The sequence below is a fragment of the Ips typographus genome, linkage group LG5 (assembly GCF_016097725.1).
Source record: "Ips typographus isolate SLU linkage group LG5, UJ_Ityp_2.0, whole genome shotgun sequence".
Classification (NCBI taxonomy): Eukaryota; Metazoa; Arthropoda; class Insecta; order Coleoptera; family Curculionidae; genus Ips; species Ips typographus.
In genome coordinates, this window is record NC_138426.1 from 1,994,122 (window position 1) to 2,009,503 (window position 15,382).

A 15,382-nucleotide genomic window follows, 5' to 3' on the forward strand; every position below is an offset into this window, starting at 1 on the left:
GCATTTTGGTATTTTGGAAAAAATGAAAAATCGAAAAAATGCTCCCCTTTCTTCACCGCGAAGATGGAAGGAAGGAAGAGAAATTTGGATCAAGAAAGAAGAATTTCTTAAATGTAAGTGGTCTTTTGGTTTTACTTTTTTAGCTGAAGAAGACAACTGTATTTCATTATTTGTGAGGATCACAGACTAATCAGCCTCATGAGTCACACACTGAAGATATTCCTTAAGATTATCCACTACAGAATGTCAATAAAGTGCGAAAGAAACATCGGATCCACACAATTTGGATTCAGACGAGGTTTAGGCACGAGAGAAGCATTAGTGGCGACTCAAAAACTGATTCAGAACTTCAACGATCAGAGAAAGGACAAAATGCTGTGTCTCATCGATTATGAAAAGGCGTTCGACAGAGTCCAACATCCTAAACTGATCCAAATCCTAAATAGATTTGACATTCAAAGCCTATACTGGAACCAAATCGCTGAAGTCAGAGTTGATAACGATCTCACTGAAGCAGACAAGGGTGTGTTCTCTCCCTACTTCTCTTCAATTTAAAATCTGAAGCCATCTTTCAGAAAGCCCTACAAAAACGCAACGTGGGCGTTAAGGTGAATGGTGTATGGGTCAGCAACATTCGTTATACGGACGACACTGTTCTAGTTGCAGATAACATGAAGGATTTGCGGGATATGCTTGGGACTGTCGGGGAATGCAGTAAGAACATGGGCTTCAATATCAACACCAAGAAGACTAAATTCATGGTAATTACTCGAAAGCCACAAGAATTTCAAAAGTCAAGCCTAACATATGAGAATCAACGAATAGAGCGAGTAAATAAATTTAAATATCTAGGAACGTGACTGTGTGACAACTGGGAATCAGACACAGAAATCATATGCCGGATGGAAAATGCTCGCAGTGCGTTCATGAAATTCAAAAAAGTGCTCACCAATACTGATTTCGATCTTGGCTTGAGAATTAGATTTCCAAATGCTATGTTGTTTGCTATGAGAGTGTTGCTTTATGGCATGGAGGGATGGACACTGGAGGTGAGGAGGATTCCTCCCTCCAGTGTATTGAGGATTCCATGGACTGCAAGAAGAACCAACAATGAGATCTTGAGAATAATCAATAAAGACAGCGAACTGAGGGGAAGAGAGGAATCGGCAGGAAAAAGATGTCATGGCTCCGCAACGTTACGCAGTGGACAAAACTGAGGACAATGCAAGAACTAATCCAACAATCCATTAATAAACACGCAGCAGAAGAAGATTTCATTATTCACTGGAGCCTGAGGCAAAATCGCATACATGATTTAAGATAGTAGCTACTTCTAACTTAAAAAGACAGTTTTCTTCAATAAGCAGATCAATTTTTCACACTCATTACTTAAGGTTTTGGTGTTATTTACCAAAATATCCAAAGTTGAAACTGAATAGCAAGTTCAATGGACATAATGAGATGCAATAGAAGTTTCAAATCAAATGTGCACTCAAAGCAAAAGGAGTTATTGGAGTTGCAGCATGGTATAGTGCCAAAGCCACCATCAGAAAGAGTGAAGAAATGAAATTGACAGATAGTTTAGTAGAAACCTGTGAAAGTTCCGAGGAAATGTTGTCCAAATTAGACTCAATACATATACTAAAGGGTGACACTAACAAAATGTAGGTTCATGAACGTTTTCATCAGTATAAAATGAATCCGAACGACACAGTTGCCTAACATATTGCCAAGATATTTCCTAACTGCACGCTTATTAGATGAAAACAGTTTAGCATCAGTAGAAGCTGGAGGTCAGGATAAGAACCGGATTGTGTGTTACAAATGCTGGAAAAGCGGACATTTAGCCAGAAACTGTGTGGGCTTTAAGGAGTCTTCAAAGAAACGAGTCATCAACTAGAAGTTATGGTTATGGAACATCAAAATAATCATCAAGGATATGGAGATCATCGCCCTGGTAACAATCTTAATCATATAATATGAATCAAAATAGAGACCAACAGTCTGGAAGAACTGAAGACAGAACTCAAGACACATGTACACTGCTTTTAATATCGAAGAGGACAATTTTTCAAGCAGGGACATATGTGGCACATAATGGACCTACAGAGCCCTATTTCACCTATTTCACCACTTTTCAAGATGGAACAATCAGTGATGTTCTTTATATTCCAGATTTGAACTTAGTGGTTGGCATAAATATTGCAAGCATGGACAAATTTGTGTGTGAAGGATGCTCTTATTTCAAACACACATTTAGACTACTTTAGGCAGTTACAAAAGCTGAAATTGTAAGAGGCACATCACGTGACTTTAAAATGCAATTTTAGAGCTTGCAACACTGTAAAGTCCAGTTGACACCTGTCAAAAACAGTCACGTGACTTTTAAAATGAAGTTTAAATTTCAAAAATTTGGTGATTTAAATTTAGATAGTTGCAAAAGCAAAAATTGTACAAGCCACGTCATTTGTCTTTGATTATGCAATTTTAGAGCTTGCACACAGTTGACACCTATGAAAAACAGCCACGTGACCTTAAAAATGTAGTTACAACGTTGAAAAATTAGGAAACTAAATTGCAAAAAATGGTAAATTAAATTTAGACGAATTTAGAAAAAGTTGACAAAAATTTAAATTGCAAAATACACGTCACGTGACGTTGATAATGTAATTCTGAGCTTGCAACACTGTAGAGGCCAGTTGACACTATTCAAAAATAGTCACGTGATCTTAAAAATGTAGTTACAACGTTGAAAAATTGATAAATTAAATTTACAGTTGTATAAACTTAAATTGCAAAATATACATCACGTGACGTTGATGAAATGAAAAAATTAAATTCTGAGCTTACATCATCGTAAAGACCAGTTGACATCTGTCAAAATTAGTCACGTGACTTTTAAAATGTGGTTTTAGCTTTAAAAATTTGGTAAAATAAATTCAGATAGTTGCAAAAGCTGAAATTGTAAGAAACACGTCATTTCACTTTGATTATGCAATTTTAGAGCTTGCAACACTGTAAAGGTCAGTTGACACCTTTCAAAAATAGTCACGTGATCTTAAAAATGTAGTTAAAACGTTGAAAAGTTGGTAAATTAAATTTAGACAGTGTTGTAAAAACTTAAATTGCAAAATACACGTCACGTGACGTTGATAATGCAATTTTGAGCTTGCAACATCGTAAAGGCCAGTTGACATTTGTCAAAATTAGTCACGTGACTTTTAAAATGAAGTTTAAATTTCAAAAATTTGGTAAATTAAATTTAGATAGTTGCAAAAGCGGAAATTGTAAGAGACACGTCATTTGACTTTGATTATGCAATTTTAGAGCTTGCAACACTGTGAAGTCCAGTTGATACCTGTCAAAAATAGTCATGTGACCTTAAAAATGCAGTTACAACTTTGAAAAATTGGTAAATTAAATTTAGACAGTTGTAAAAATTTAAATTGCAAAATACACGTCACGTGACGTTGATAATGCAATTCTGAGCTTGCAACACTGTAAAGGCCAGTTGACACCTTTCAAAAACAGTCACGTGACCTTAAAAATGTTGTTAAAACGTTGAAAACTTGGTAAATTAAATTTAGACAGTGTTGTAATAACTTAAATTGCAAAATACACGTCACGTGACGTTGATAATGCATTTTTGAGCTTGCAACATAGTAAAGACCAGTTGACATCTGTCAAAATTAGTCACGTGACTTTTAAAATGAAGCTTAAATTTCAAAAATTTGGTAATTTAAATTTAGATAGTTGCAAAAGCGGAAATTGTAATAACCACGTCATTTGACTGTGATTATGCAATTTTAGAGCTTGCAACACTGTAAAGTCCAGTTGACACCTATCAAAAATAGTCACGTGACCTTAAAAATTTAGTTAAAACGTTGAAAAATTGGTAAACTATTATAATGATGTTTCCAGTTTGTTAAATAAACGTTATGCTACATTGGAGTTTGAAAACTTCCTACACGGAGCAAGCAGAGCGTGTTTGACGTCACAATGACGTAATTTGACAGTTGGTTAAATTATGATTGTGCCAAATTACGTCATAGTGACGTCAAACACGCTGTGACAAGTAATTATCTAAATGAAAGAAAGTTTAACTGTATTTAATTTTTTTTAAAGTTTCGAGTAATCTTTAGTGAATAAAGTAAAATGAACTAATAAAACTAAATTAATAAACTAAGAGTTTCTTGTTTTCATAAACAAAATTTTTTGTACTGTTAAATATAGTAGCTAATTTTAATGAAATAATACATCAAAAAACACAATCGAACCAAATCTACCAATGCGGTTTGTTTTATAAAACAAAAACTGCTAATTCAGGTAGATTCAACAACCTTGATATCGCTCACCTTAAATTAAAATCCTATTATTTAGTCATTTTTCGCCTAATTCAGTGTCGAAAAGCCTTTTTGCGTCCAGGTGGTCTAACATTTAGATAACGGTGGGTTTTTTGCTGGCCCATTGGTCACAACTCATGAAAAGCTCTGACGTGCGTTCTGCTCGAGTTCATTTTCGCCGAAATTGACCTGAAACGCAAAAGTACAGTTTAGTAGCCAATAAGATACTGAAAAATAGAATAAAATCAGATTTAATGTGGATTTCATTTAATTTTCATGCTAAATTGGTCTTTAACTTCAATCAATTATTTCCTATGGTAATGATAAAGAACAGGAGTGACTCGTCATGGTTCACTAAGGGTTTAAGGATCGCTTCTAAAAATATGAGATGTCTCCATTATATTCGTAAATACTTTTTATCGAATGTTGACTTTATTGCCTACTTTAATAAATATCGTATGATCTTTCGTAACACAATTCGTCTGGCGAAACAATTATACTTTTCCTCTATGCTGAACAAATCTAGCAATAGGTCCAGAGAAGCCTGGAATATCGTTCGTGATCTTACAGGGAGATCGTACTCGTGCTGTACCTAGTGATATTCAGCCACATGAGTTCAACTCATTTTACTGCGGGGTGGCAGCTGCCCTCGCTGGGGACATTCCCTCGGGCTCCAGCGACCCTTGGACATCTTTCTGTGCCTCAATAATTTTTTCTCGGTCCTGTAAGAGCGCACGAGCTTGCTGACGTACTGAAATTTTTTAAACTGTCAAATTGTGCCGGATTTGATGGGATTTCTATGAGGGTTGTTTCTGCGCTGCCTGACAATGTTTTATCTGTTCTCGCCGATGTAGCTAGCGCATCCTTTTCTAAGGCAGTTTTCCCTTCATGTCTTAAGAGGGCTCAGGTTATTCCTCTTTACCAGTCCGATGACCGCTCCTGCCCGGCTAACTAATCGACCGATTGCCCTGCTTCCGGCACTGTCTAAGGTGCTGGAGAAGCTGGTCCAGAAACGGATGATGTCGTTTCTGGAGCGTCATGAGCTTCTCAGCCCATCACAGTTTGCCTTCCGACCAGCAATGGGCAAGAATGATGCTATTTTTTCTTTTCTTCAGAATCTGTATGGTCGCATGAACTCCGGCGATATTTCGGCCGCGGTATTTTGCGACTTGTCGAAAGCGTTCGACTGCGTAGACCACCAGATCTTGCTTTGGAAGCTTGAAGCTTATGGCTTCCAAGTCGCTTCTTTGTTGTGGTTTCGCTCTTTCTTGTCCGGCCGGAGCCAGGAGGTCTTCGGGGGCCATGGTTCTGGAGAGTTAATGTTAACTTCGGGTGTCCCCCAGGACTCTGTTCTTGGACCTTTGCTGTTCTTGATATACATCAATGATATTGTTTCGCTCCCTATTAACGGACAATTCACTGTTTTCGCTGATGCCGCGACCCTTCTTTGGAGCGGCAAGAGCGCCTATTCATTGACTGCCACTATTGATGAGGACCTCTCCATATTCAAACATTGGTGCAATTCCAACTTACTGTCATTAAATATCAGTAAGACCAAGATCCTACATTTTGGATGCTCATTTCAGGAGATTTTTGTTGAGGGTGAGCCATTGTGCGCCCCTGGAATGAGTAAGTTTCTTGGTCTTATTATTCTTGACTGCCATCTCCGCTACGGCATAGCTTTCTGAGGAGTTTGTTCTCGGAGCCGCTTCAATTCTGTGTTTCTCCTGCAGAAGAGAGCATTGAGGTGCTTGTGTTGGATACAGGGCCTCATGTAGACCCCACTTCATTGAACATGGTATCCTCACCTTGTGCTGCATTTTCATCTTAGAGACGATTTGTCTTGCCCGTGGCAAGTTTGGGGGTCAGTTGTCCGAGGGCTCCGGCTCGGTGACTCGCAATAGATTCGTGTTGAGGCTTCCCATTCCTCACACGGAGAAGATTAAGTCGTCGCTTATTTACGGTGGCAAGAGACTTTTCAACAACCTTCCTCTCCACGTGAGAGGCCAGCCATCTGCGCATGGATTTAGGCGTGAGGCTGAGAGGTTTTTGCTTGACTATTCTCTGGACGAATTCTACTCCAGTTCTTAAGGCGCCTTGTTCTGCAATAAATTGACCAAGCAGCACTGTTTGTGTTTTTGATCCTCTTTCTCCTCTCTTATACAGGGTAACTGCCTTTCTGTTTTGTTTTTATTTTAATAATTGTAAGGTGTAATTATGTGTGATTCATATTGTATGTGTAGTGTAATAATTATATATGTTCTTTTTTTGCTGTTTTTATATGTGTCTTTGTCAATGACTTTAAGTTTCCGAAAATAAAGCTACTTTTTTGATTGATTGATTAATTGATTGATTTTCTCACACTAAAATAGTTTTTCTTAAATGTAACAATCATATAACGACAAACATTCATTTGTTACGTAAGACTTCTTGTCAAGGTTAGCAGATTTAAAACTAAAAGTGTAGTTTTGTATACACGTAATAAATAACATGTGTTAACACATGTGAAATGAAAATGTTTATATTCTTAGAAAAATTTGAGGTTAATTAATTCGAATGTAAAACAATTACTCTGAGAATTATAAATGTATACAGTTTCAAGGAAATAGTCCATTTTTCCTCCAAGTAGCTTTGGTTTGAAGACTAGTTTTAAGTCATTATACACAAAGTCAGATGTACAGGGTGGTTAACTCAATTTTGGCCACCCCTTAGTATACAAGGTATCCCCAATTTCAGTAAAAAACCAAACAGATTTTTTTTAAATACTTTGAACTATTTTTTATTTGACATTTAGGTGGAAACTGGTGAATATCGATACAGATATTTTATAGATAATTATATTTAAAATCCAAATAACAAATAAAAAATTAACCATTCTTTTTTAAAAAAATATATAATTTTAATTTTATTCTCAAATTTCGGACACCCGGTATAATAACGCATTATCTAAAAATCAAAGTGACAACTGATTTAATTACTTGTAAAGACCGCATTGTTTTTCTTGAAAAATCAATAATTTATTAACAGATAATCAGAAAATGACTGTTTTAAGCACATTTTTGGAATCCTCATTAAATTTCCTATCCAATGACCTAAAAAAGCACTACAAAATTTAGCACAGTCACTGAGAAATCCGATGTCAAACTTTGAACTGCCAGAAATATAGTTTGAAAAGACACTCAAGCAAAAGATTGTCTGTAAAACCCACTTGGAGTGAGAAAATCACTGTTTTAAGCACATTTTTGGAATCCTTATTAAATTTCCTATTCAATAATCTGAGACACTACATAATTTGGTACGGTCAGTGAAAAAAGCGATGTCAAAATTTGAACTACCAGAAACCCAGTTTGAAAAAACAGTCAAGGATAAAATCGTCTGTAAAACCCACTTCGAGTTAGAAAATGCCTGTTTTAAGCACATTTTTGGAATCCTCATTAAATTTCCTATCCAATGACCTAAAAAAAGCACTATAAAATTTAGTACAGTCACGGAGAAATCCGATGTGAAACTTTGAACTGCCAGAAACATAGTTTGAAAAGACACTCAAGCAAAAGATTGTCTGTAAAACCCACTTGTAGTGAGAAAATGACTATTTTAAGCACATTTTTGGAATCCTTATTAAATTTCCTATTTAAGAATCTGAGAAACACTACTTAATTTGGTACAGTCAGGGTGAAAAGCATTGTCAAAGTTTGAACTACCAGAAACACAGTTTTAAAGAACAGTCAAGGATAAAATCGTCTGTAAAATCCACTTGGAGTGAGAAAATCACTGTTTTAAGCACATTTTTGGAATCCTCATTAAATTTCCTATCAAATAACCTGAAAACTACTATAAAATTTGATACAGTCAGTGAAAAAAGCTGTGTCAAAGTTTGAACTGCCAGAAACACAGTTTGAAAGTACAGTCAAGAAAAAAATCGTTTGTAAAACCCACTTTGAGTGAGAAAATTACTGTTTTAAGCACATTTTTGGAATTCTCATTAAATTTCCCATCCAATAACCTAAAAAAACTACAAAATTACAGATACATTCAGTGAGAAAAGCTGTGTCAAAATTTGAACTGCCAGAAATATAGTTTGAAAAGACACTCAAGCAAAAGATTGTCTGTAAAACCCACTTCGAGTGAGAAAATTACGGTTTTAAGCACATTTTTAGAATCCTCACTAAATTTCCTATTCAAAGTCCTAAAAAAGCACTACAAAATTTAGTACAGTCACTGAGAAAAGCGATGTCAAAATTTGAACTGCCAGACACCCAGTTTGAAAGTACAGTCAGAGACAATATCGTCTGTAAAAACGCCTAAAGCAAGGGCCAACCTACAAATGTGTATAAGAAAATAAAACCTGTACTTACAACTACAACATAAGGAACAAAAAAATTGTGAATTTGACAACGTTGCAAAAATTTGGTCATAAATTAGGAAAGTGATCATTTGGCAACGTTGCCAAAAATTGCTACTAAATTACAATAATTATTGTTAATCTGCCCAGGGAATGATCAATATGAAAATATTGAAACAATTTGGTCATAAATTAGGAAAATGGTCAAATTGGTAATGTTGCTAGAATTGGCTACTAAATTAGGAGAATAGTTAATTTCACAACATTGCAAAAATCTGTGATAAATTAAGGAAATGATCAAGTTGGCAACATTGAAACATGTTGGTAATGATAAGCGTAAATTTACCGTTGCCGGTTATTTACCGGTAAGGTAAAGTAAAATTCAGTGTTACAGGAAAGGTTACCAATTTTATAACTAAATTTATGGGTGTAATTTAAATTTGCTTGAAAGATATTATTTTCCTGTCATGGCTGTCATTAATTTTATTATTTATTTTCGGTAAAATATTGTCAAAATAATAAAAAATAAGCTGATTGAAAAAATTTGTATTGAATAGTCTAAAAACTTGTTTTGTTATTTACTACTAGGAATAATTTTAAAACTCGTTTTTTCAGACTGCAATCCATTGTCGAGTGTCTTAAACTGGATTTAAAACACTAAAGTCAAACAATATAATAACAAGTCTAGAATTAATTTAAACACTGGTAACAATCCAAAATAAATTTTCGGACTAATTCAATTAAAAAAATGGGGTTCAAGACTAATATCGCAGCATTTAGTGCCAAAATCTTTTACTTTCATCACTGAAGAGTCTGAAACTTGACTTTTACTAGTAAAAATAGTCTTAAACTCGATCTTTCAGTATTAAAGCACTAAAAATTCCGAAAAACAGTCCGAATTTCTTAGAAATGCTCCAACCAATTTTTGACACTGAGGAGTGTAGAAGTCAATTTAATAGTGAAGAAGCTTGAAATAACATTTTCAAGACTATGGACAGTGTACAAACTGGCTTTCAGGCGTGATAAGTCAAAAACTTTGTGAAGATCTCGAGGAGCCTTAAAACTCGATTTTTTCATGCTGAAAAAAGCCTGAAAGTACTAAAACAGTCTAGATTTTGAATAAATGCTCGAATTTTTAGCACTGAAGTGTCTAGAAGTCAACTAAATAGTGTTAAAGCTTGAAATGGCATTGTTAAGTCTATGTAAATGCAAAAATTGTTTTTCTCTAGTCTGCTATGTCAAAACCTTGGTTTGAAACTCGATTTGCCAAGCTGAAAGCAGTTTTAAAGCCCTACAAATAGTCCAGAGTTCTAATAAAATGAAAATCAAAGTAAAAAAACTTGGAAAATTAGTCTTCAAGTCAATTTTCATGAATCTAATGTCAATATTCTGTATTTAATACTATTTTCAAGACTAAAATATTGAAATGTGTTTTCAAATTATGAAAACTTACTTCAAACACAAATTTTTTAGATTCTGATGCCACTTTTAGGTGTTCCAGTAAATTTTCCAGGTTTTCCATTTGTCCAGGTAAAAAACTGGAAAAATTAGTCTTCAAGTCAATTTTCATGAACCTAATGTCAATATCCTGTATTTAAGACTATTTTCAAGATTATAAACTTACTTCAAATACAAATTTTAAGCTTCTGATATCACTTTTCATTGGTTCAGAGCGACTTATTGGTGTCTAAGTCAATTTTCAACGTTTAAATGTGTGAATTTGTAGTCAAAAATTCTAGAGAAAGTAGTCTACAAGTCAATTTTCAGTACTAAAGCTTTTATGACTTTATGACAACTGACTACAAAGACAGTTTTTAAGCCTGTCAAGTTAATTTTCAGTTTCCAAGTCAATTTTCAAGACTACAATCTTTCAATTTATCTGAAACCTAAGAAAACTGGTTACCATGACAATTTTTAAGATTCTCAAGTTAATTTTCACAGTTTCAAACTAAATTTATTAGTTTTTAACTCAATTTTCAAAAGTAAAGTCTTTCAATTTGTCTGAAAACTATCAAAACTGGCTACAAAGACATTTTTTAAGTCTCTCAAGTCAATTTTCACAGTTTTCAAGTCAATTTTCAAAAGTAAAGTCTTTCAATTTGTCTGAAAACTATCAAAACTGGCTACAAAGACATTTTTTAAGTCTCTCAAGTCAATTTTCACAGTTTTCAAGTCAATTTTCAAAACTACAGTCTTTCAATTTGTCTGAAAACTATCAAAACTGGCTACAAAGACATTTTTTAAGTCTCTCAAGTCAATTTTCACAGTTTTCAAGTCAATTTTCAAAACTACAGTCTTTCAATTTGTCTGAAAACTATCAAAACTGGCTACAAAGACATTTTTTAAACCTCTCAAGTCAGTTTTCACCGTTTAAAAGTGAATTTACTAGTTTTTAACTCAATTTTCAAAACTAAAGTCTTTCAATTTGTCTGAAAACTATCAAAACTGGCTACAAAGACAATTTTTAAGTTTCTCAAGTTAATTTTCACAGTTTCAAAGTAAATTTACTAGTTTTTAACTCAATTTTCAAAACTAGTCTTTCAATTTGTTTGGAAACTATAAAAACTGGTTACAAAGACATTTTTTAAGTCTCTAAAGTCAGTTTTCACCGTTTCAAAGTAAATTTACTAGGTTTTAACTCAATTTTCAAAACTAAAGTCTTTCAATTTGTTTGGAAACTATCAAAACTGGCTACAAAGACAATTTTAAGTCTCTCAAGTCAGTTTTCACCGTTTCAAAGTAAATTTACTAGGTTTTAACTCAATTTTCAAAATAAAGTCTTTCAATTTGTCTGAAAACTATCAATACTGGCTACAAAGACATCTTTTAAGACTCTCAAGTAAATTTTCACAGTTTCCAAGTCAATTTTCAGGACTACAGTCTTTCAATTTGTCTGAAAACTGGTTACAAAGACATTTTTTAAGTCTCTCTTCACCGTTTCAAAGTGAATTTACTGGTTTTAACTGAATTTTCAATACTAAACTCTTTCAATGTGTGTGGAGACTATAAAAAGTGGCTACAAAGACATTTTTTAAGCCTCTCAAGTAAATTTTTACCTTTTCAAAGTAAATTTAATAGTTTTTAACTCAATTTTGAAAATTAAACTCTTTCAATTTGTTTGGAAACTATCAAAACTGGCTACAAAGACATTTTTTAAGTCTCTCAAGTCAGTTTTCACCGTTTCAAAGTAAATTTACTAGTTTTTAACTCAATTTTCAAAATAAAGTCTTTCAATTTCTCTGAAAACTATCAAAACTGGCTTTAAAGACATTTTTTTAGCCTCTCAAGTCAATTTTTACCGTTTCAAAGTAAATTTACCAGTTTTTAACTCAATTTTCAAAACTAAAGTCTTTCAATTTGTTTGGAAACTACCAAAACTGGCTACAAAGACATATTTTAAGCCTCTCAAGTCAATTTTTAACGTTTCAAAGTAAATTTAATAGTTTTTAACTCAATTTTCAAAACTAAAGTCTTTCAATTAGTCTGAAAACTATCAAAACTGGCTTCAAAGACATTTTTTAAGCCTCTCCAAGAAAATTTTTTCAATTTCAATGTAAATTTACTAGTTTTTAACTCAATTTTCAAAACTATAGTCTTTCAATTTGTCTGAAAACTACCAAAACTGGCTACAAAGACAATTTTTAAGCCTCTCTAGACAATTTTTACCATTTCAAAGTAAATTTACTAGTTTTTAACTCAATTTTCAAAACTAAAGTCTTTCAATTTGTCTGAAAACTATCAAAACTGGCTACAAAGAGAATTTTTAAGCCTCTCAAGACAATTTTGACCGTTTCAAAGTAAATTTACTAGTTTTTAACTCAATTTTCACAACTAAAGTCTTTCAATTCGTGTGGAAACTATGAAAACTGGCGGAAAAGACATTTTTTAAGCCTCTTAAGTCAATTTTCACCGTTTCCAAGTAAATTACTAGTTTTTAACTCAATTTTCAAAACTAAAGTCTTTTAATTTGTGTGGAGACTATAAAAAGTGGCTACAAAGATATTTTTTAAGCTTCTTAAATCAATTTTCAAGACTAAAGTCTTTCAATTTGTGTGGAGACTATAAAAAGTGGCTACAAAGACGTTTTTTAAGCTTCTTAAGTCAATTTTCACCGTTTCAAAGTGAATTTACTGTTTTACCCAATTTTTAAATTGGGTTGGGTTGGTTTTGGGTCTTCAAACGTAATAAGTCAATTATCTCGTAAACTAAGTTTCAAATCAGAGTTTTGCGAGAGACACCTATTTTTTCAAAATGTACAGGAAAAGTGAAACAACTGTAATTTTTAAAAGACAAAATATTGTGCCCTAGAAAAGGGGAAACATTTTTTTATTAAACCGAAATTTGAAGGACTGTATTCTCCTTAGGAAGCATTTTTTAGAAAAATGATATACCATGTGAAAAATAAGTGGATTTTTTAATGGGCTGTCGACTATAAGTGAATTATTGACATTTAAAACTGGACCACCCTGTAGAATAAAAAATAAGCTAATTCCCTGACTAATTCTAACAAATGCATTTGGTTACAGTATACGAACCACACGTTACTAATCTAATATTGAATTGAAATGTCAAAAGCAAAGCGAAAAAAATTGAAACCAATATAATAAAAGCGTTATAAATTGAATTATGCGTAGGAAGTGATAATAATAGTAGGAAATTAGTGGGCTAATAACCGACATTTAGATAAATACGGACGTGGCGAAACAAAATTTAATTGCATTGAATTCACTTTTTATTGTTGGTCACCAATACCCTCAATTATGCAAATATTGATTAGTGAAAATAGGATTTTTTCTGTAAAAATCACTGTAAATTATTAATTTTGTTGAAAGTATTAATTTTTAATTTTCAAGTATGGAAAATACAGGCCTTACCAGAAATACAAACAGACATTTCATTTACTTGTAAAAGGCCATCAACCTATATAAGGTACTGAAGCGGATATAAGCGACCCAACTACTTACTTCTCGTTCCATTCCAAGCAAAATGCCCACGTAACACAATCATATCGTCACAATAGAAATCTCGTTTTTTTCCTTCAATTTCACTAAATTTCCTTTAATGAGAGAAAAGCACACAACAAATTAAACAAAGCGTCACTTGGCGACCGTTAATTTCACTAGATCTGAGCCTCGAAACCGTCGGTATCGTACTAAAAACCACCAGCACCAGCTAACGACATTAACCAGCGGGGTCTGGAGGCCAGTTATTCTTCCACTTGCCTTTCAAATCGTTAAACCCGTCGAAGAGATGGGCAAAAGAGACCATTCAAAAGATGTGGCAAACTTACGCGCTTAAAAATTTTATGAATGCCAAGTCGTTACCTAATATTTAGGCGATTCAGGAATTTTGTTATGTATTTCCGATTTTTGCAAAGAACAGGTTAGTTTAGTATACGGGGTGTCCGTTTTTCAAGCCTCATAATGGGAATAATATTACAACGCATCAACAACACAAATAACTGAAATTTTGATGATGATCAAGCCAATAAACTAGTCAGTAGTTAGTAACATTGAAAGGGAGTTTTGAGATGGTACGGGTTCTGTAGACAATAAGTCACAAAATGAACGTCCTTTGATAAACGAAGATGAAATACTAAATGTTTTATTATCTGTGGAAGAAAATCCGCATATTATCATTCGTCAAGTTGCCCACGACTATGATATCTCTCGTTACCTCATTACAGCAGGATGGTGCACCCCCGCATTATGCAATACAAGTTAGACAATATCTTAACGAACCAACAGACGGATTGGAACGCGTGGATCAATTGAATGGCCTCCGAGATCTCCTGATCTCAATCCTTGGGATTTTTTTTGTCTAGCCATTTCAGAAATTTTGTTTCTTAAACTAAACCTGAATCAATTGATGACTTAAAAATTAGAATTAGAAGAGTGTGCTAACATTAGTCCAGAAACCATAAATAGAGTCCAGCGGGAATTTATGGTTTGTTTCGGATAATGCCAAGCACAAGAAGGGTTTCAGTTTGAACATTTAATTAACTAAATAATTATTGTTTTTTGTAATTAAACACTATTTTCAATAAAACACATATTTTTAACTCAATTTTCAAAACTAAAGTCTTTCAATTAGTCTGAAAACTATCAAAACTGGCTTCAAAGACATTTTTTAAGCCTCTCAAGAAAATTTTTTCAATTTCAATGTAAATTTATTAGTTTTTAACTCAATTTTCAAAACTATAGTCTTTCAATTTGTCTGAAAACTACCAAAACTGGCTACAAAGACAATTTTTAAGCCTCTCTAGACAATTTTTACCATTTCAAAGTAAATTTACTAGTTTTTAACTCAATTTTCAAAACTAAAGTCTTTCAATTTGTCTGAAAACTATCAAAACTGGCTACAAAGAGAATTTTTAAGCCTCTCAAGACAATTTTGACCGTTTCAAAGTAAATTTACTAGTTTTTAACTCAATTTTCAAAACTAAAGTCTTTCAATTCGTGTGGAAACTATGAAAACTGGCGGAAAAGACATTTTTTAAGCCTCTTAAGTCAATTTTCACCGTTTCCAAGTAAATTACTAGTTTTTAACTCAATTTTCAAAACTAAAGTCTTTCAATTTGTGTGGAGACTATAAAAAGTGGCTACAAAGACATTTTTTAAGCTTCTTAAATCAATTTTCAACACTAAAGTCATTTGTGTGGAGACTATGAAAACTAGTTACAAAAGACATTTTTTAA

At 33.3% G+C, this 15,382-nt stretch overlaps 1 protein-coding gene across 3 annotated transcripts in view; it reads right to left on the bottom strand.

The window, feature by feature from the left end:
- Positions 1–15,382, bottom strand: part of LOC145728926 (beta-1,4-glucuronyltransferase 1-like) — a 109,876-nt gene that overhangs the window by 32,260 nt on the left and 62,234 nt on the right. For 2 of the 3 annotated variants that reach the window (XM_081979484.1, XM_081979485.1), the window contains exon 2: positions 4,356–4,532. The gene's annotated coding sequence lies outside the window, so the exon portion shown is untranslated. Of the gene's footprint in view, positions 1–4,355; positions 4,533–13,649; positions 13,878–15,382 lie in introns of those variants that run through there. The other variant, XM_081979483.1, reaches the window with a different exon arrangement.